The 23,048-nt window shown below is 35.8% G+C and overlaps 1 pseudogene; it reads right to left on the minus strand.

The window, feature by feature from the left end:
* The window catches only part of LOC137250715 (uncharacterized), a 166,969-nt pseudogene that overhangs the window by 131,561 nt on the left and 12,360 nt on the right, over window positions 1-23,048 (minus strand).

The following is a 23,048-nucleotide window of genomic DNA, read 5'->3' on the forward strand; positions in this document are numbered from 1 at the left end:
TCTCTTTAATCTGCTGAGAGTCCTTACGAAACTTATTTGAAATCATGTTTTGGGAGTGTGTATTTGGGGACCATTTTATCTATTATCTATGTATATTAAGCTGGGTCGATTTACTAACCTATATCGCGCCATCGATTTTTCGATAGGCTTTGGGCTCAGGAAAAAAAGTTCCACTAAGCATACCCAAAAAAATAATTTTCGAGCCTGCAAGACTTGAGCTTTTTGACTTTTTTTTCCTTGATTTTTAAGGTTTTTATCATGAACTACTTAAAAAATTTTCATTTGATTTTAAATTTTCATGTATAGCCTGTCCGACTCAAAATTGTCACCTAAAAGCTTTGGCGATAACAGTTTTTGAAAAAAAAAAAAATATTTTTTGGGTTTTGAGGAGTGTTTTGGTGAAAAAATTTATTTTTCGCCATTTTTTTAAGGGTTTCTTCAGAAACGTGCAAAAGTGTTGCCGATGAAAACGAATTTGTCTCATAGTTCCTATCCCTCTTAAAAGTATGCGATAAAAACGTTGGCATTAACAGTTAAAAAAAAATTTTTTTTTTTTTGGTTTTTGGGACTTGTTTTGGTCGAAATCGATTTTGTTTCATTTTCAAGGCACCAACTCATTTTTTATGTATATGTTTCCGTTAGACCCACCAATAAGTATACCAAAATGATCAGGTGACGAGCTATGTTGATTTAGCCATGTCCGTCCGTCCGTCTGTCCGTTTGTTTGAACGCAAAGTAGTCCCTCAATTTTTGAGATATCTTGATGAAATTTGGTAAGCAGGCATATCTATTTTGATAGGGGATTTGACATTTGTCGGAATCGACCGGATCGGACCACTATAGCATATACCTCCCATACAATTGATTGTTCAATAAGAGTGTTTTCGCCATTTCTGCCTCATTTCAACAGCTAGCAACATCAAATTTTACCACAAGCTTACGTATTGGGCATAGATGGTTGTTTGAAAAAAGCACATGGACAATCGCTTACTGCTGCAGTATTAAATTTAGAGAGTCCATGCTTTTCCCATGGCCAGCTATATGTGGCTTGCTCTAGAGTCGGAACACCAAAAAATTTGTTTATCTTAGCACCGAACGAAAAAACCAAAAATATTGTGTACTCACTTGCATTACAATAAGATAAAATAATAAAATGTTTTAAACGAAAATTTCATCAAATATGCGTACAAAATCAAATTCAAGTTACGGAACAATAAACTAAACAACAAGCTAAACAGAAAAACTAACGCAACATTCATTCGATCTCGGCCGTTACAACGTACGCCAGGTAAAGCTAGTAAAACATATAAAACAAAGTCGCTAAATATCGTTGTACGCCCATCACTTCACACATAGTGCTCCGATTTTAAAACTGTTTTTATACTCAACTGAGCAGAGCTCACAGAGTATAATAATTTCGCTCGCATGACAGTACCCCGTAAAGGCATAAACAAATTGAGATAGATATAGGCTTCTATATATCAAAATGATCTGGGCGAAAAAAGAAATTCATTTAGCCATGACCGTATGTCCATAAACACTATAACTTGAGTAAATTTTGAGGTATCTTAATGAAATTCAGTATGTAAGTTCCTGGGCACCTATGTCACCTATTTAAAATGAACGAAATCGGGCCATAAACACGCCCACTTTTTCGATATCGAAAATTTCGAAAAACCGAAAAAGTGCAATATCTCATTACCAAAGACGGCTAAAGCGACGAAACTTGGTAGGTGGGTTGACCTTATAACGCAGAATAGAAAATTAGTAAAATTTTGGCCAATGGGCTTGGCACTGCCCACTTTTAAAAGAAGGTAATTTAAAGTTTTGCAAGCTGAAATTTAGTAGCTGATTATGTATTGTTCAGTTATACCCGAACTTAGCCCTCATTACTTTTTTGCATTTGAAATTGATACAATTTGAAGGTACTATATTGTAGGGGCGTGGAAATTTGCCAAAATGTAATACAAAATCATAAAATTTTTGTTTACACAGCTATAAATTCAAAACGGATGGATCGATTTAAGTCAGACCTGTTAAATAATCTTGTATATTATTTCTAATGTGTAGGTCCCTTTTTCGTTCTTATTTGGAATCCAAATCTATATATAAAGTTTTGGTTGTAAAGATGGGGATTCGTTTTATTAGCGAGCTTTGGGCATTATTAGTCGTAGTGCTTTTGTTTAGCTATATTTTATTAATATACTTTGTTAAAGATAAACGATTGTGAGCACACAAAGAAATCTATTTGTACTATGGCACTATTTTGAATATTTTATTAGAACTAAAACTGCATTACCGGCAGTTGCTAACATTCGCCAGATGGCAGCGCAAGCATGTAAGTTTATAGATGTTTGATTGATAGAACAGCTGATTTCTGTTGATATTTGATATGAGACTTTTATATTTGTTGCGCAAGATGTGCACGGGTCCGACGCATGATTAGTAATGATAAAAAGGCTTTTTTGATTACTTTTGATTATTTTCGATTATTTTTAATTTTTTTTGATTATTTTTCCGCTTTGTTGAAATAAAAATTGTCTTTTGTTGCATGCACTGGATAATTTCTATATACAAGTCCATTTTAGGATGCAATAGTAAGTAACGTAATCCAAAATAGTGGATATATTAATTTTGGATATAACAGAATTGGCTAGACTTAAGGATGAAACCATAGAGGATCGTTGCTAAATAAAAGCTTTCGAACACTTGCCTATGAATCAAACATTTTTTACATTTTGTCTGGGCAATTAGACAAATCGCCGTTTTCGATCCCATATCTTAATATATAAAAAACACGTGTCACAAGTTTGAGGCCAATGGACTCCTAAACTACTGAACCGATTTTGAATTTGTTTTGCACCCCGTGTGTAGTTTGATCTAGCTTGAAATATAGGATAGGTTATATCTCAGTTTATAGTCGCAATATTATTTTATTGTAATTTTTTTTATTTGTTTATACGTAATATTAAAATGTTACGTATACGCAGCGGCACTCATATTTTCAGGTGGTGCGGATATACTTCCGTGTAATTGCTGGGTGTTTGATTAAACAACCTGCTTATCAATAAAAAATATTATAGCGAATTATATCAAGTATAGGACATCACCAGGCCTGCGAGAGGGGGGGGGGGTTTCGGAGGGGGTCCGCGATTTAGAGGTACTATGACATTTTTTTTAATACAGGAGAGTGTTTAGTTGTTCCATTTGCAATTTTTAAGCCGAATTTCAAAAGCAACGAAAATCTGCATTTCGTTTTAATATTATAGTGAAGTGTGAAAATTAAAAATCTATATATACCGCCGGTGTTTGAAGAGATGCGTTGATCGATTTTGTTCAAACTTTCACACAAGTTGCGTAAACCTCACGCGGTGGTTACTACAGGTACAGGGTCTCGAGATATATGCCAAAACGTGGGCCAGTGAATGCCTAGACAGTGTTTATACAATATGGATATCAAATGAAAGCTGTTGATGAGTGCTTTGGTACAGAGTAATATATTATCCAGAGACGGACTGGGACTGGGATTAGGACTAGGACTGGGACTGAGACTCGGAGTGGGGCTGGGACTGGAATAAAATACATACCACCCTCTGGGACAGACAATAAGGGAAGCAGAAAAATGAGAGGGAATTGAGAGAAGAGAAAAGAGAGAAGGAGATTGAGAAAGAGATAGAATGAGAAGAAGATGGAGATAGATGAGGCGAAAAAGACGGAGGGTGGAGTGAATAAAAGGATTAGGAAAAAGTTATTTAAAGCTTATTAAAATGTATGCAGATAGGCCAAATTTAGGGCAGGACAACGTCTGCCGGATCTTCTAGTTATTTTATATAATGAGTGTAGAAAAATATGCGCATTACCTGAGAATATATTTAAATCAACGCTTTTATACCGTTCGCCCTATACGTTGCATGTATCTATACGCCTGGATAAGCGCTTATGATTTACTATTGCATCTTAAAGGTACTTGTATGTAGAAAATATACCGTGCATACATAAAACGAGAATTTTCTTTCAACAAAGCGGAAAAATAGTTAAAATAATCGTATAAATCATGTTTTTATTTTTTTAAATGGTAATCCGGAAAACAATTGAAATAATCATTGGCCATTAAAATAGACATCTAATTAATTGATTACTAATGCTAATTCAAATTTAAAAGGTCTGAATTAAGTATTTCTTCTTTGCAGTTAAACTTTGAAATATTTACCTTCGTTTTCCATCAAAAAAAAAAAAAAAAAAAAAAACAATTGATTCCTTTCTAATATGGGCAAAATTTCATACATACATGCATGTACGCATTATTTTGGAATTTTTTAGGGAGCATTTTGGAAAAGTTTTCGGGAATAGGAACTATCTCAGAAAGATTTCGGGATCGTTTCTGCAATGTTTTCGCAATAGTTTTGGTACCCTTTCAAGATCATTTCGGCGCTACTTTGAAACTATCTCCCGTTTTGTTTTAATTTTCCTGCAGATATCGTAAGCTCTATGTATGCAAACATGTTGAAAAAGTTTAATATAATAGCTCAATTAAATATTAAAATATCTATGAGTTTTATTTGTAGGAAACATCTAATGGATATATGAAAAGGGCGAGTGGTTATCCATAAATTACGTTCGATCGCGGGTTCGAATCGAGCTCAAGGCCTAGCAATCATGATTTTATGTTGTCATGATACATTTTTTCTTAAATGAAAATTTTTTTAAATTAGAATGGATCAAAGAAAAAATTTTAGACAACTGGATAGAAGTATATATAAAGAAGATAAACAAACAACAGCTGTGATAGCTGAATAGTTCGTTTTAAGTAAAAGCCTTACTCGTGCTAGAAATAAATATTACGTCAATATTTATTTCCATGCCGTTTTATAAAAGAAAGCTATTGCAAAAAAACATGTGAAAATAAGCCCTCAGAAGAAAAGAATGGTTCAAGGGGTTGATAAGCGCCATTCACAGCTTCCGTAAGCCAACCTCACGCAAGGCGAATTCTGTTACGAATATGAATGTATCATACACAGGCGAAGCTATAGGTCCTGCTTTGTGTAAAAACGCTATGTTTCCGGATTCGTCCTCTTACGTTAGAGATTCGAGAACACGGTTTGTTATCCAATCCTTTTCTAATTTTTATGTTAACAAGGTAAATATATATATTTGGTACACTGAGAGAAAATATGCATAGTAAAAATGAATATTTTTTCCTTGATTGGCGTTTAAATATGTCCGTGTTCAAAAATAATACGATCAGACCAAATTTTAATACGTACGTATTTAAATTCTGTACAGAGAACATTGAATCATAGATGTAAGCATACCAAGCATGCTCAGCATAAATGGCAACCGTGTTTTGGCGTGCATGCATACCTACATCCATATATATATATATGCAAATACATACGTTTGTATGCTTGTAGATAAGCGGTGCGGATCAAGTAAACGCCAGGGAGTATATTTAAAAAAAAAAATTGGAATATTTTGAAAAATCGACTTTTGGCCAGCTAAATTGATGAGATACCCCACCGTGTGCCCGCCCGTGAGGACGTTACATAGATTGAATGAGTCTATCATAACAAACAGACAGATGGGCATGGCTAAATCAAGCCATATTGTCAAACTGATCAATTCGGTATATTTATTGGTGGGTATATCTATCTTAATATAGCGTGAGGGGTATAAAAATTGGACCTATGTTACTGCGGTGGGAGATTATATCATAAAACCAATTTTATCATATAATTAAAATTCTGCATAAATAGTAGAATATATATATATATATATATATATAAATATATATAAATGCGAAAATTTGAATATTTCAATGTTTGGATATCCAGACGTTTGCATTTGTGACTCAATCACACAAGAACGGCTAGACGGAATCGGATTAAATTTGGTATACATATAGCCAAGAGTCTAGAAGGACCTACCAGCTATATGTTTTTGAAAAGGGGGAGGAGGTCCACGCCGCTAGGAACAGTTATAATTTAATTATATTTTTTCATCTTTGTGACTGAATCACGCCAGAACGGTTGAACAGATTTTACTGAAACTTGGGACATAGATAGACAATAGTCTACTGGCGAAATTTTTTTAGAAAATGAAAAGGGGACCCACGACCCTTTCGATTAATTTTTACACATTATAACGTTAAGTATACTGACCTTCCCCAATATTACAAACTCAATGGGCCAAATAAGTCGAGAGCTTACAAAGTGAGCAGTGACAGCCGCCCCAGATCAGTGGTGCTCTTCTTCCCCTCCCGCCATCCGTCCTCCTCCAATTGTTTTTATTAACACACTTTTATTAGCTTCACCTGTATGTTTGTTTGTCCGAGATCCCGCCTAGGTCATTTCGGGACTATTTTGGGATCATTTTGGGATCTTTCCGAGATCATTTCTGTATAGTTTTCGGGATCCGTCCGGGATCCCATCGGGGTAATTTAGGCACTTTTACGGGAGAATTCCTAAATGGTTTTCGGGATCCCTCCAGGGTCATTGCGGAACTTTTTCGGCATAATTTAGAGCAGTCTAGAATCGCGTCGTTGTCACGTCGGGATTATTCCGGGACCATTTGGAGACCCTTCCGGGAGCATTGCTGGATGGTTTTCGGGATCCGTCCGCGATACCGTCGGGTTCATTTCGTGGCCTTCGATCATTTGGAGACCCTATCAAGTTATCAGCTAATTTAGTTATTTTTTTACTCTATTACACAAATAAAACATATTAGACCGACAATTTTTTTTTTAAATAGATAACTTGATAAGCAGGATAACGTGAATAGCTCATGTTTTATTTTCTCTTTGCGGATGAGGTCGCTTGTAAATTAGAATATACCTATGTGTGAAAAATTTTGCCAGGAGCTTGACAGATGTTTGGTTTAGTTGCAGTTTTGTTCTATGAAGTTTGTAGATATATTATTTGAATGACACGCGCTTCCAGGTGAAACTTAACATAGGCTACAATAAAAATAAAAAGAGAAAAAAATTACAAATACGCTTGTCTCACCTTGAGAAAATTTTATGAGTTTGCAGAAAAACTCTCCAAATATGAAATGTCGCAACAGTGTGCCCACCAAAGTTACGGGCATACACAGTACACCCAATAGCAGATCGGATACTGCCAAATTCAACAAGAACACATTTGTTATTGTACGCATACGACGATTTTGTACGAGCGTTAATATAACTAAAATGTTACCAACTATAGCTGATATGAAAATCACACCATAACATGGTATAACCCAAAATGGAATTTCCGAAAATATTCGGGGTATTGTCACATCAGCAATGCTGTCACTAACGTTACTTAAGCTGCTGTCATTATTGTAGAAGAAATGTGTATTAATTGCAGTTGGTGACGTATATAAGGCGTTGGTGTTATTTTCACTAAAATTCGTAAATTCATGTGTCTGCTCAAAACTGTTAACAGCAGCAGCCAAATTGTAGGATTGTTGGGCGTACGTGTTGGAAGATTTTGTAGCCATTTCTTTCATTATGTACGTATTGATGAATACATATTTCCTGTTGTGGAGTTGTATGTATTATATGCACTCACTTAAATATTTTAGCACGTCTGTCTTTACACAATATTGGCTTTATTGGGGAATGATGAGGATGTACGCTTCAAAACACGAAGTGATATTTTCTTAATTTTGACATTAAATTAATAAAAATTTTCAAAATAACAGCACATTTAAAGCTTAATGAAGTTAATAAAATACAAAACACTTTAAAATTATTCTTGTAAACACATTAAGCAAAACTCATTAGTGTAGTTTACTTAAGTATCGAACGTGCCATTTTTAATGGAAATTTTTCGCAATTTATTTTTTTATACTTTTTGTTTGTATATTTCCTATTTTCCCATTTTTCATTGGATCTTTAGGGAGCTCTTAACACGTTTTCCAACACCATAACTTATTTAGTGACGCTTTCAACTTATTTGCAATTGTATCTATTGTACACGTTTTAATACTTAGTTATTTAAATACAAATTTACATAGATACTAGAGTCCCCTGGCCGAAAATTGGTTTGCCTGCATTTGAAAAGGGGATTCGCTTCTCCTCAACACTCTCCATCCAATGGGTTTCTACTTTTTCTTCTATTTTTCTTCTTAATCTCTGCCATCCCTTGTTTCGTTTTTCTCCGTCTCACACCCAAACCTATTCCCACTTGAGCTGCCACTCTGACCCCAACTTCCCTCCCACTCCCATTCCAATTCCTACTCCCTCTCCATCACCAACTCTTCCACTCGCACTCCTATTGCTACTCCCGCTTCCATTCCTATACCCACTACTGTTTCCTGTCACACTCCCGCTAAATTCTTGCCCACTGCCACTCCCTCTACCTGTCCCACTACAATTTCTCATATATAGGATCTCTAACGAAACATTGCATACCTGCTTCATACCGACCGGCTTTAATATCTTTGCTTTTATAAACGTCTACAAAACTTTATAAAACTAACGCAGATGCAATTTTTAAATTCTACATTAATTTTAATATATGATTTCCTGCATGCTAAAAAAAGTTGTCTTCTTGTATCTCCGTAATCCTCTCAATGTTGGACCCCTCTCTATTCTCCGTTTCTTACCCTTTCCGCCTTCCCGATTTATCTCCTCTACTCCTACTTTCTTTTCCCTCAACCTCTCTTAATTTTCATTCATTCTCTAGCTTCCTTTATCTCATATCTTTCATTTGCAATTTCTTCAGCTTTTAGTGTGATTTATCGCAAATTTTTCAAACAGCATGCTTGCAAAGAAAATTCCTCTGTACATAACTTCAAAGACAAATAGCACAATAAGTTTTTTTAAACAAGCTGGCCCTCGGTTCCCTTTCCGGAAATATAAGAATAAAAACGAACACAATTATGAATCGAACGCATCTTCATAGTAGAACTTACGATTTCTTCTCGACCACAAGCGAGAATTCCGAGACCAGGGAAATCGAAACTCCGCTTCTCGCGAGATTATCGTATTCTCTACATTCAACTTAGTGGCTGTTTTGACAGTTTTTACACTCTGTTTTTTTTTTTTATACTCAGTTGAGCAGAGCTCACAGAGTATATTAAGTTTGATTGGATAACGGTTGGTTGTACAGGTATAAAGGAATCGAGATAGATATAGACTTCCATATATCAAAATAATCAGGATCGAAAAAAAATTTGATTGAGCCATGTCCGTTCGTCCGTCCGTCCGTTAACACGATAACTTGAGTAAATTGATGAAATTTGGTATGTAGGTTCCTGAGCACTCATCTCAGATCGCTATTTAAAATGAACGAAATCGCACCATAACCACGCCCACTTTTTCGATATCGAAAATTTCGAAAAACCGAAAAAGTGCGATAATTCATTACCAAAGAAAGCTAAAACGATGAAACTTGGTAGATGAGTTGACCTTATGACACAGAATAGAAAACTAGTAAAATTTTGGACAATGAGCGTGGCACCGCCCACTTTTAAAAGAAGGTAATTTAAAATTTTTGCAAGCTGTAATTTGGTAGTCGTTGAAGATATCATGATAAAATTTGGCAGGAACGTTACTCCTATTACTATATGTACGCTGTATAAAAATTAGCAAAATCGGAGAAGGACCACGCCCACTTTTAAAAAAAATTTTTTTAAAGTAAAATTTTAACAAAAAATTTAATATCTTTACAGTATATAAGTAAATTATGTCAACATTCAACTCCAGTAATGATATGGTGCAACAAAATACAAAAATAAAAGAAAATTTCAAAATGGGCGTGGATCCGCCCTTTTTCATTTAATTTGTCTAGGATACTTTTAATGCCATAAGTAGAACAAAAATTTACCAATCCTTTTGAAATTTGGTAGGGGCAGAGATATTATGACGCTAACTGTTTTTCGTGAAAATGGGCGAAACGGTCCAAGCCACGCCCAGTTTTTATACACAGTCGTACGTGTGTCCTTCCGCATGGCCGCTAACACGATAACTTGAGTAAATTTTGAGGTATCTTGATGAAATTTGGTATGTAGGTTACTGGGCACTCATCTCAGATCGCTGTTTAAAATTGACGAAATCGGACCGTAACCATGCCCACTTTTTCGATATCGAAAATTACGAAAAATGAAAAAAAAAATGCCATAATTCTATACCAAATACGAAAAGAGGGATGAAACATGGTAATTGGATTGGTTTATTGACGCGAAATATAACTTTAGAAAAAACTTTGTAAAATGGTTGTGACACCTACCATATTAAGTAGAAGAAAATGAAAAAGTTCTGAAGGGCGAAATAAAGAACCCTTGAAATCTTGGCAGGTATTACATATATAAATAAATTAGCGGTATCCAACAGATGATGTTCTGGGTCACCCTGGTACACATTGTGGTCGATATCTGGAAAACGCCTTCACATATACAACTACCACCACTCCCTTTTAAAGCTCTCATTAATACCTTTCATTTCATACCCATATCGTACAAACACATTCTAGAGTCACCCCTGGTCCACCTTTATGGCGATATCTCGAAAAGGCGTCCACGTATAGAACTAAGCCCCACTCCCTTTTAAAAATACTTATTAACACCTTTCATTTGATACCCATATCGTACAAACAAAGTCTAGAGTCACCCCTGGTCCATCTTTATTGCGACACCTCGAAAAGGCGTCCACCTATAGAACTAAAACCCACTCCCCTTTAAAATACTCATTAACACCTTTCGTTTGATACCCATATTATACAAACTTATTCTAGAGTCACCGCTGGTCCACCATAATGGCGATATCTCGAAAAGGCAACCACCTATACAACTACCACCACTCACTTTTAAGCCCCTCATTAATACCTTAAATTTGATACCCATATCGTACAAACACATTCTAGAGTCACCCCTGGTCCACCTTTATGACGATATTTCGAGACGGCGTCCACCTATAGAACCAAGGCCCACTCCCTTTTAAGATACTCATTAACACCATTGTACAACAAATTCTAGGGTCACCCCTGGTTCACCTTTATGGAGATATCTCGAAACGGCGTCCACCTATGGAACTAAGGACTACTCCCTTTTAAAATACTCATTAACACCTTTCATTTGATACCCATATCGTACAAACAAATTCTAGAGTCAACCCTGATCCACCTTTATGGCGATATCCCTAAATGGCGTCCACCTATAGAACTATGGTCCACTCCCTCATAAAATACTCTATAATGCCTTTCATTTGATGCATGTCATACAAACACATTCCAGGGTTTCCCTCGTTTCATTTTCCTACATGGCTATTTTCCCTTATGTTGTCACCATAGCTCTCAACTGAGTATGTAATGTTCGGTTACACCCGAACTTAACCTTCCTTACTTGTTTTGTTTACTTTTGATTTTTTTTTTTGTTGATTAAATGTCCTTTCCAACGATACTTCACTCAAAACATATTTAAATACTTTTGATCATAAAATTCTAATGTTTTTATCGAGAAAACAAGAACTCGGTTTCTAGCGAGATTCTTGAATCTCGAAGTACTCGGTGTTTAAGCTTTAGTGATTCGACAGGCGAATAGTTTTGTTTTTGAAATACTAATTATATTATATGTTATTTTAGTGGACTGTGTGTTATTTTAGAGAAAGGTCGCTATGCATCTGTTACACCTTGTATGTTTTCATTGCGGACGAGCACTGTGGGCTCTAAGGTATTGGCTGCGGGTTGAGTCACCTTATTTTGCTATGTGTTTGGAATATTTCATTAACCAGTTGAGACTTATCAGCGCACTCAATGGTTAATGAAAAAAACGAAAAAAATGCTCATAGTTCAAGTCACTTAAACACTCGTACTGCTCGCGAGCTTCTTGATATTTAATTAAGTTGCTGCTGTGGCAGTACTGTACGCATTTTGGTGTTTTTTAATTGTGGTATTGCAGAATTTTTCGCTTGTGCTGACGCTCGCGAGCTTTATGAGTATTTCGAGATTCGAGAATCTCACTACAAGGCGAGTCTCGCGAGAAATCTCTTCTCGAACATGTTCGAGAAATCGTAAGCTCTACTTCATAGCCCCATGAACACTCACACAAAATTTCATCAAAATCGATCTTGTACACGTACACTAGAGTACCCCGCAGACTTTGTTCTGCCCGAAAATTGGTTTGCCTAAATTTAGAAACGAAGACTCTCTTCCCCTCTTCATCATATATCCCATTTTTTTTTAAAATATCTTCTATTTTTCTTATAATTCTTGTCCATTCCTTCTTTAATTTGTCTGCCTACTACTTCTACTTCCGCTAAAAGTTACATTCCCTTCCTAATCCCAGTCCTAGTCCAACTCCTACTACTCCCATTTCCTTTCCCGATTTCATCGAAATTTCCTCTAATATGGAAATTCCCATTCCCACTCCCAGTCCAAGTCCCACTTCTACTACTCCCATTCCCTTTCCCTCTCTCATCTAAATTTCCTCTAATATGGAAGCTCTAGCATCAATACCCGCTGCAACTGGCTGGTCGATTTCAATATCTTTGTTTGTTGTTGTTCCTTATCCCTCTTTGAGGCGGGGCTAAATTAAGATTGTGACAATTAAGCAAAAACTATTTGTTCAACATTTCATTGCGCTCTTTTATGTTGAGCTCTTTTGTCTTACTCTGTAGATGATGTTCAGGAGTTATAAGAGACATCCCGTGGTAGTTCTAAATGCAGCATTTTTTCAGACATGTAGCCTTTTGTAGTGTGTTTTTTTACAGACTGGCGACGCGTAGCACGAACACGACCGGCCAATTGCTTTGTAAATTGTTAGCAGCGCTCTTTATCTTTTCACCAAGTACTACCGGCAAGCGACTTGAGGAGCTTTAGCTTTCTACTTAGAGCATTATCGAACGTTACTTATTCGTCTATTGAAGCGTCAGGCGAGGTTGCCATTATCGTGCAGTCGTTGGCATAGGAAATGATGGTTTCTCCTTCTGGTAGGGAAGGCAGCTTTGATTTATGGAAGTTAAACAGAAGTGTGGATAGCATACCACCCTGTTGCACCCTTTATTAAATTCTGCTAGGTTGTAAGGTTTCGTTCCCAAGTCAAACGGATGCTTTTGACAGGTCAAAAACCTTTGGGGAGTGTCTTTATCGTTAATACAACAACAGTTTACAGTTGTTTGCTAAGATCTCAAATATTTCGCTTAAATTAAGCACAAGGATTGTTGCAAACATTCGCATTCGATAACGCGCAGCTCTGTACTAATTTTAACACTCTCATCCACTTTGGCTGAAGAAAAAAATTTTAGCAGTATGACCCATCGTATTGCTCCATTTCTTAAAAAGAACCATTCGAGATTATTATAAGGACCATACAGGAACTAACTCTATTGTTTCGGGATTGTTTCGGGACTATCTCCGAATAATAAGTGAATCAATTTGGAGCTGTTTTAAGGCCTTTTAGAGATGTGCGGACTATCTCGAAGTAACTTCGGACTATTTCGGGATTTTTTCGGAAAAATTTCGTAAACAAAAAATTGTTTTTCCATCATTTCGGAAGTGTTTCTGGATCATTTTGGGAATGATTATCGATTCGAGATCATTAAATCGATATTTTTGGGGTCGTTTCGGGACTTTCTCATATAATGTCTTATGTATACACGGCATCTTTTCAAGGCTATTTCTCGCTGTTTTCGGGATTATTTCCAGTATTAACTCGGAAGTGACAAAAGACTTGCTCACCTTTGGCGTGACCTGTGGCATAAAAGTCGGATAGACTTAATATAGGACATAATTTTTTCTCACTTCTTTTTAAGAAATGAAGCAATACGATGGGTCATAATGCTAAAATTTGCTTCTTCAGCCAAAGTGGATGAGAGTGTTAAAATTAGTACAGAGCTGCGCGTTATCGAATACGAATGTTTGCAACAACCCTTGTGCCTAATTTAAGGGAAATATTTGAGAGCTTAGCAAACAAAAAACTTAATAAGTAAAGCGTGACATCGAATATTTTGCTACACAATACACTTATTTTTTAGGTTTGTAGATAATTCACAGAATGAGTTATTTATAGGGCATTTCCAATAGGAAGGGAAAATTTAGTTTCATCGCATTTCACTCCAAACTGATGATTTTCTATGGAAAATTTAGGAACAATCAATGATAACCTTGACAACGTACGAAAACCCATATTATGATTACAAACAACAAACCCACTGGCAAGGCGCAAACATCAACTAAATCATGGTATTCTTGAACGAGTGCAAGCAATATGACTCTCCTCTGGGTGTATTCGAGAGAATTTTTTGTTCAAAAGATTGATGCATCTCAAGGTAGTAGCGACCACGAGTATGGGAGGAACATCATTGATGAGCTAACAAGCTAGATAACAGTCAGAACACAGCAACTGATTTGGCCAGGTCATGTTATGCGAATTAGTGTAGGTACCCTATAGCATATCGCACTAGTTCCGAACTGGCGAAGAACTATCACATGACGGTATAAGTTCTAATTCTGCCCCCTGGAAGTGATTTCAATTGACTCTTAAAACATTGTGATGACCTTTGAAAGGGCAAAGGAATAGATATTGTGGTGTTAGGTGACATTTCTTATTTTTTTCACAATTGGATCTAAAAATTGTCCTTGTTATAAAAAAATGTGACCCGGAATCATGAAAGGAAAATACCGTTTATTACTTTTTGAGTGATTCTTATAGGAAAATTAACGCTTTTTTCAATGGACGAAACCGCAGTTTTCTATCGCTTTTAGTTTTTTCAAATCGCGTTTAAAGTAAAAAAAAGACGAATTTGAAAACAGATGAAAAAATGGATAAAATTAAATTTAAAAAATATAATTACAAAACTATTGACGATTCCCGATAAGCTAAAAGCTTGAAACTTGGAATATAGTTCAGAACCCGATGACAATGCAATAATAAGAAAAAAAAATTCCGATAGGTGCGCAATAGGGCGGGTCGATTTAAAAATCGCTCATTGCTCTGTGAAAATCGTATTCTAGGGATCCAATTAAGAAACTTTGCTGAAGGAACCATACCTCTAAAACGAATTCTGATGCCTCCCCCCCCCCCCCCCCCCCTTTGGGTCGAACTTTTGGGTAGGGACAATTTCAATTCTACCTGCTGTGTCTTGTGGTGGCTTAAAAAAAACAACACAAGCAATTTTACGATCCGCAGTTGTGTCACAGTGATACCTTCATTTTTTAAAACGGTTGAATAAAAAACCCACACAACTATGTTTACGACATGCAAATGCATCACAGTGATGCCTTGGTTTTAAAAGGGGGTTGTAAAAACGCTAATTTCTAATATTTTTTTTTTAATTTCTTTTCTATTACTAAGTTAAATTCATTTTTTCATTTACATATGTTCTGACTAAATAAATTTCTAAAGAGAAAAATAAACTCCAAAAGAAACAAGTAAGGAAGGTTAAGTTCGGGTGTACCCGAACATTACATACTCAGTTGAGAGCTATGGTGACAACATAAGGGAAAATAACCATTTAGGAAAATGAACCGAGGGAAACCCTGGAATGTGTTTGTATGACATGTGTATCAAATGAAAGGCATTAAAGAGTATTTTATGAGGAAGTGGGCCATAGTTCTATAGGTGGATGCCGTTTAGTGATATCGCCATAAAGGTGGATCAGGGTTGACTCTAGAATTTGTTTGTACGATATGGGTATCAAATGAAAGGTGTTAATGAGTATTTTAAAAGGCAGTTATCCTTAATTCCATAGGTGGACGCCGTTTCGAGATATCTCCATAAAGGTGGACCAGGGGTGATCCTAGAATTTGTTTGTACGATATGGGTATCAAATTTAAGGTATTAATGAGGGGTTTAAAAGGGAGTGGTGGTAGTTGTACAGGTGGTCGCCTTTTCGAGATATCGCCATAAAGGTGGACCAGGGGTGACTCTAGAATATGTTTGTACGATACGGGTATCAACTGAAAGGTGTTAGTGAGTATTTTAAAAGGGCGTGGGGCTTAGTTCTATAGGTGGACGCCTTTTCGAGGTATCGCAATAAAGGTGGACCAGGGGTGACTCTAGAATATGTTTGTACGATATGGGTATCAAATGAAAGGTGTTAATGAGTATTTTAAAAGGGTGTGGGCCTAAGTTCTATAGGTGGACGTCTTTTCGAGATATCGCCATAAAGGTGGACCAGGGGTGACTCTAGAATTTATTTTGTACGATATGGGTGTCAAATAAAAGGTATTAATGAGTACTTTAAAAGAGCGTGGGCCTAAGTTCTATAGGTGGACGCCTTTCGAGATATCGACATAAAGGTGGACCAGTGGTGACTCTAGAATTTGTTTATACGATATGGGTATCAAATGAAAGGTGTTAATGAGTATTTTAAAAGGGAGTAGGCCTTAGTACTATAGGTGGATTCCTTTTCGAGATATCGCCATAAAGGTGGGCCAGGGGTGACTCTAGAATTTTTTTGTACGATATGGGTATCAAATGAAAGGTGTTAATAAGTATTTTAAAAAGGCGTGGGCCTTAGTTCTATAGGTGGACGCCTTTTCGAGATATCAACATGAAGGTGGACCAGGGGTGACTCTAGAATTTGTTTGTACGATATGGGTATCAAATGAAAGGTGTTAATGAGTATTTTAAAAAGGAGTGGGCCTTAGTTATATATGTGGACGCCTTTTCGAGATATCGCCATAAACGTGGACAAGGGGTGACTCTAGAATGTGTTTGTACGATATGGGTATCAAATTAAAAGTATTAATGAGGGTTCTAAAAGGGAGTGGCTCTTAGTTGTATATGTGAAGGCGTTTTCGAGATATCTACCAAACTGTGGACCAAGGTGAGCCAGAACATCATCTGTCGGGTACCGCTAATTTATTTATATATGTTACACCACGTACAGTATTCCTTCCAAGATTCCAAGGGCTTTTGATTTCGCCCTGCAAAACTTTTTCATTTTCTTCTACTTAATATGGTAGGTGTCACACCCATTTTACCAAGTTTTTTTCTAAAGTTATATTTTGCGTCAATAGACCAATACAATTACCATGTTTCATTCCTTTTTTCGTATTTGGTATATAATTATGGCATTTTTTTCATTTTTCGTAATTTTCGATATCGAAAAATTGGGCGTGGTCATAGTCGGATTTCGGCCATTTTTTACACCAATACAAAGTGAGTTTAGATAAGTACGTGAAGTGAGTTTAGTAAAGATATATCGATTTTTGCTCAAGTTATTGTGTTAACGGCCGAGCGGAAGGACAGACGGTCGACTGTGTATAAAAACTGGGCGTGGCTTCAACCGATTTCGCCCTTTTTCACAGAAAACAGTTATCGTCCGAGGAGCTAAGCCTCTGCCAAATTTCACAAGGATTGGTTAATTTTTGTTCGACTTTTGGTATTAAAAGCATCCTAGACAAATTAAATAAAAAGGGCGGAGCCACGCACATTTTGAAATTTTCTTTTATTTTTGTATTTTGTTGCACCATATCATTACTGGAGTTGAATGTTGGCATAATTTACTTATATGCTGTAAAGATATTAACTTTTCTTTTAAAATTTGAATTAAAAAAAAAAAATTTAAAAAGTGGGCGTGGTCGTTCTCCGATTTTGCTAATTTTTATTGAGCAGACATAAAGTAATAAGGGTAACGTTCCCGCCAAATTTCATCATGATATCTTCAACAACTGCCAAATTACAACTTGCAAAACTTCTAAATTACCTTCATTTAAAAGTGGGCGGTGCCACACCCGTTGTCTAAAATTTTACTAGTTTTCTATTCTGCGTCGTAAGCTCAACTCGCCTACCAAGTTTCATCGCTTAATGCTTATTTGGTAATAAATTATCGCACTTTTTCGATTTTTCGAAATTTTCGATATCGAAAAAGTGGGCGTGGTTATTGTCCGATATCGTTCATTTTAAACAGCAATCTGAGATGAATGCCCAGGAACATACATACCAAATTTCATCAAGATACCTCAGAATTTACTCAAGTTATCGCGTTAACGGACAGACGGACGGACGGACATGGCTTAATCGAATTTTTTTTTCGATACTGATGATTTTGATATATGGAAGTCTATATCTATCTCGATTCCTTTATACCTGTACAACCAACCGTTATGCAATCAAAGTTAATATACTCTGTAAGCTCTGCTCAACTGAGTATAAAAATATAGGCATTTCCAAGTGGGATTTTTCAAAATTTGCCCCTACGACCCAAAGGGGATATCACAATTCGTTTTAGAGGTATGGTTCCTTCGGCAAAGTTTCTTATTTTGATCCCTAGAATATGATTTTCACAGAGAAATGGGCGATTTTTTTGCCTCCCCACAAATCGACCCGGCCTAGTGCGCATGGATCGAAATATTTTAAAAAATCGTATTTGTGGCCCGATTTGGCTCATATTTGGAACACATAATATGAGCCTAATCGGACCACAAATACGATTTTTTTTAATATCTCGATGCTTGCGCCACCTGGCGGCAATATTTCCATATATCGCTTTCTATTCATGTATGTATTATGTGTTCCAAATATGAGCCAAATCGGACCACAAATACGATTTTTTTGAATATATCGATCCTTGCGCCACCTAGCGACGTTTTTTCACAGGTCGCTTTCTATTCCTGTCTATTATGTGCTCCAAATATGAGCCAAATCGAACAACAAATATGATTTTTTGAAATATTTCCATCCATGCGCCACTTTTCGGAGTTTTTTTCTTATTATTGCATTGTCATCGGGTTCTGAACTATATTCCAAGTTTGTAGCTTGTAGCTTATAAGGAAGTTAATTAAATTTTAATTACAAACTCCGTGCTGCCCGGCCTGTCAAGTCAAGCTAAATAAAACCGTTTAAAAATAAATAAACAATTTGCTTTACAATAACTTAGCACACTTGATATGCATTTTTTTATAACAATTTTATATGAGAAACAACAACAAAGCAAAAATGTCAGGATTAGAATCAGAGCGCATACATTGCAAACGACAGCTTGTGAATTGCCTTAATAGCTGTAAAATGTAAAATAATATTATTGACATACATATGTATGAGAACTCGGGAGAAGTTACGTACTTGTTAGGATAAATTGTTTATAAATATTTTTCGAAATACTTTGTGGGAAAAATCACTGCTTCAAAACTGATGCATTGGGAACCACTACTATTTCGTCCTCTATCTCTTCTACATGTTTTTCACTGGCGAACTTAACATGGCGGTAACCTAGGCGTTGGAAATTGTCCACGCTGCATTACCTTTTCTGTAGTTCGGAACTATATAAGAAAAAAATTTCACAGTTTGTATGGCGGAAAAGAAATGTTTGAAATCAATGCGAGCTTCGAGAGACCTATAACTTGCACTTTGACAGACTAAATATTTACATTTTAGTTCTAAGAATCTAGTTTCTAGTTTACCGTACTCACATGTTGTAAATTGGGTTTTTAAATATCTTTGAATATCTCGATCCCTGTCTAATACAGAAAATTATTTTATCCTAAATAATATAACCTAATAGAGGTCAACGTTTCAGGTGATATCAGAGTTATCGCGAAGTTCTTTAAAACTTACTCAAATAGCGGTCGCATGATTTCTTATGTTGAAAATGGACTTTCTTAATATCTCGATCCTCGTCCCATATAGAAAATTCAATTATGCTTAATTTTGCGATGCTATTTTCAAACTTTTAATTCACTGAGTTATCAGGAAGTACCTTAAAACTCGAAAGCAAAATTTCCTAGTTCGGTCGTTTTTTAGAATTTTCACGACCCCTGACCACGTAGCCAACATTGGTTTCACTCAAGTGGCGATGTCACGCTTCGATGCGTGTTTGAAGTGTCAAGACTATAGCTTTACGGGAAGTTTCTCAAAAATGGATTGCAAAATTCTCCAATTTTGTATTGAAATAAGCGGAAAAATATCAAACGAAGCTAATACGAAGAAAGTAAAATGAATAGTCAATTTTGTTTTTTCTAACAGACTACCAAACTATTACAAACGAAATTTTGACATGTGTGTAGATTTTGGTATACCCTGCAAAAATTGTTGGATTACGTGTTCCATTTTCTTCATGTTGGAGTACTCTAACAATACTCCTTTGCAATGCGTTTGCGGACCATCATCGGCCGATCATTGCTCGTTTTTTAACGACCGTGATCACGACACGATGACGATCGAACAGAGTTGCCAAAAGTAAAATATTGCATACAAATAACTGATAATAAAATTTTACTATGGCAACTCTGATAAAATGCGCACTGGTTTTATGTATACATACTATAGTATAGAGAAATATTAGTTTCTTTATTCACGCAAATGCTAAATAACATAAGAATATTCGTAGTAGAAAATATAAAAGTTGTATTGCCCCTCTTCATTTACTTTCATTTTAAATTAAATTCACTCCGATAATTCTTTCCGACACAATTCCTCTTTAGTACTTTGGCATATGATCCGCTGTGGGTGTTCCATGGAGTACTACAGTGAAAGTACTTTGGAAAGTACTCTCACGTATGTACTCTATGGAATACTCACAAACAAAGCGGGAGTGGGATCACCTACTCCTCTCCTAGGACATCGCAATGTTAATTGGAGTACATTTTTTGTATGAATACAGATTAGTTTTGGAACACTCCTATACTCCCAAAGGAGTATTCCTTACATTATTTATGGAGTACTCGCGTTTTTTGAAGAGTATAGGAAAACACGCGAAAGCAGATGCTTATTCCTAAAAAAAGTTATCCTCATCATTATATTCATCCACACAAATTCACCTCTTACCATCTACATAATTTTAGCAAATTTCATAAAACCGAGCCATTAGTTTAATCTTTACGTTAACTGACAACAAGTAGCACACAAAAGGGCATTTACTCCTTCTAAATACTAAATAAAATACGCCTCCTCAATACACAGGCAATCACAAATGTGATTGGTCTCGCAGATAAAATGTAAATAACAGTATACAAAACGGCCTTCTTCCTCCGCTTTCATATGCGAGTGCCAACACGAACGGGTTCTTAAAACAAATAGCTATCTCCCTGACCAGAGCCGGCCAAAAGTTGCACATTGTGCAATTTGAGTTCGTATTTTCACACAGACACTAACGATGTGTGATCACGATCGTTTGCTTTCGCTTGTCACTCACTAAAATCAACAGTGAATGCAAAAGGAAAAGTCCATGCTACTTTTTTGGCACATAATAAAAACAATATGTTGCGAGGTTAAAGTGACTTTTAATACGTTTTAGTTAGTATTATTAATTTGCTTTGAACATACATATTAATATTGACAATTTAAATATTAATAATTAATAATAATTAACTAATTATTAATAAATATTGACAATTTAATATAAGTAACTTTTTATACGTTCTACTTAGTTTTATTAATTTTTATACATTTTTTTTATTGAATAACTTTATGTTTTGAAAATATATATTTCTTTCTTTACATTTACTTTGTTTTATAGTTATTTCTTAATGAAAAAGTGATTTTTTTAAGTAAATTTTGCATTGAAGAAACACCATACCTTCTTTTATAAAAAAGTTTTATCTGCCTAGCTCGACCTCCGCGTTGTTAGTTATACGAATATAAGTAAATATAGTCAGGATTAGCTTGAAATCAAATAACCAGAGTCCTTTTTAATTTCGAACTTCACAGTCCACATTTTCTTTTAGCACACTGTGGGGAGTTGTCACTCAATTTTTAAACACATTTATGCAATTGTTTTAGTATTTGTGTGGCCGGCTCTGCCCTAGACTTTCCGGTTTCTTCACTTCGTGTGACCTACTACTATCACCGACCAAATTCACGGCAACTCTGTGTACGACGTAGAAGAAACAGATGACGCAAGTGTTGGACGTTCAACGCTACCGATCGCAACAGTATCTAAAGCAGAGCCGGCCACACAAATACTAAAACAATTGCATAAGTGTGTGTAAAAATTGAGTGACAACTCCCCACAGTGTGCTAAAAGAAAATGTGGACTGTGAAGTTTGAAATTAAAAAGGACTTTGGTTATTTGATTTCAAGCTAATCCTGACTATATTTACTTATATTCGTATAACTAACAACGCGGGGTTCGAGTTAGTCAGATGAAACTTTTTTATAAAAGAAGGTATCGTGTTTATTCAATGCAAAATTTACCTTAAAAAACTCACTTTTTCATTAAGAAAGAACTATAAAACAAAGTAAATGTGAAGATAGAAATATACATTTTCAAAACTATAAAGTTATTCAATAAAAAAAAATTTATGAAAATTAATAAAACTAAGTAGAACGTATAAAAATATATTTATATTAAATTGTCAATATTTATTAATAATTAATTAATTATTACTAATTAATTGATTAATAATAATTAATATTTAAATTGTCAATATTAATATGTATGTTCAAAGGAACTTAATAATACTAACTAAAACGTATTAAAAGCCACTTTAACATTGCAGCATATTGTTTTTAATATGTGCCCAAAAAGTAGCATGGACTTTTCCTTTTGCATTCACTGTTGATTTTAGTGAGTGACAAGCGAAAGCAAACGATCGTGATCACACATCGTTAGTGTCGGTGTGAAAATACGAACTCAAATTGCACAATGTGCAACTTTTGGCCAGCTTTGATCTAAAGTGATAAGCCGCAACGAAATCAAGTCGCTTGTCAGCAGCAGTAGGGGAAAAGATAAAGTAAAGCTGCTAAGAACATAGAAAGCAATTGGTCTGTGGCTCATGTGCTACGCGTCGGTCGCCTGGTCTGAAAAATGCGCACTGGAAAAGACTGCAGGCCTGCCGAAATGCTTCAATCAAAACTGCCATGGGATGCTTTCTTATTACACCAGACCATCATCTTTATAATGAGACAAATGAGCTCAACATAAAGGAATAAAAGGTATTAATGAGTACTTTAAAAGAGCGTGGGCCTAAGTTCTATAGGTGTACGCCTTTTCGAGATATCGACATGAAGGTGGACCAGGGGTGACTCTAGAATTTGTTTGTACGATATGGGTATCAAATGAAAGGTGTTAATGAGTATTTTAAAAGGGTGTGGGCCTTAGTTCTATAGGTGGACACCTTTTCGAGATATCGCCATAAAGGTGGACCAGGGATGACTCTAGAATTTATTTGTACGATATGGGT

This window comes from Eurosta solidaginis, chromosome 4, assembly GCF_040869045.1.
Source record: "Eurosta solidaginis isolate ZX-2024a chromosome 4, ASM4086904v1, whole genome shotgun sequence".
NCBI classification, from domain to species: Eukaryota; Metazoa; Arthropoda; class Insecta; order Diptera; family Tephritidae; genus Eurosta; species Eurosta solidaginis.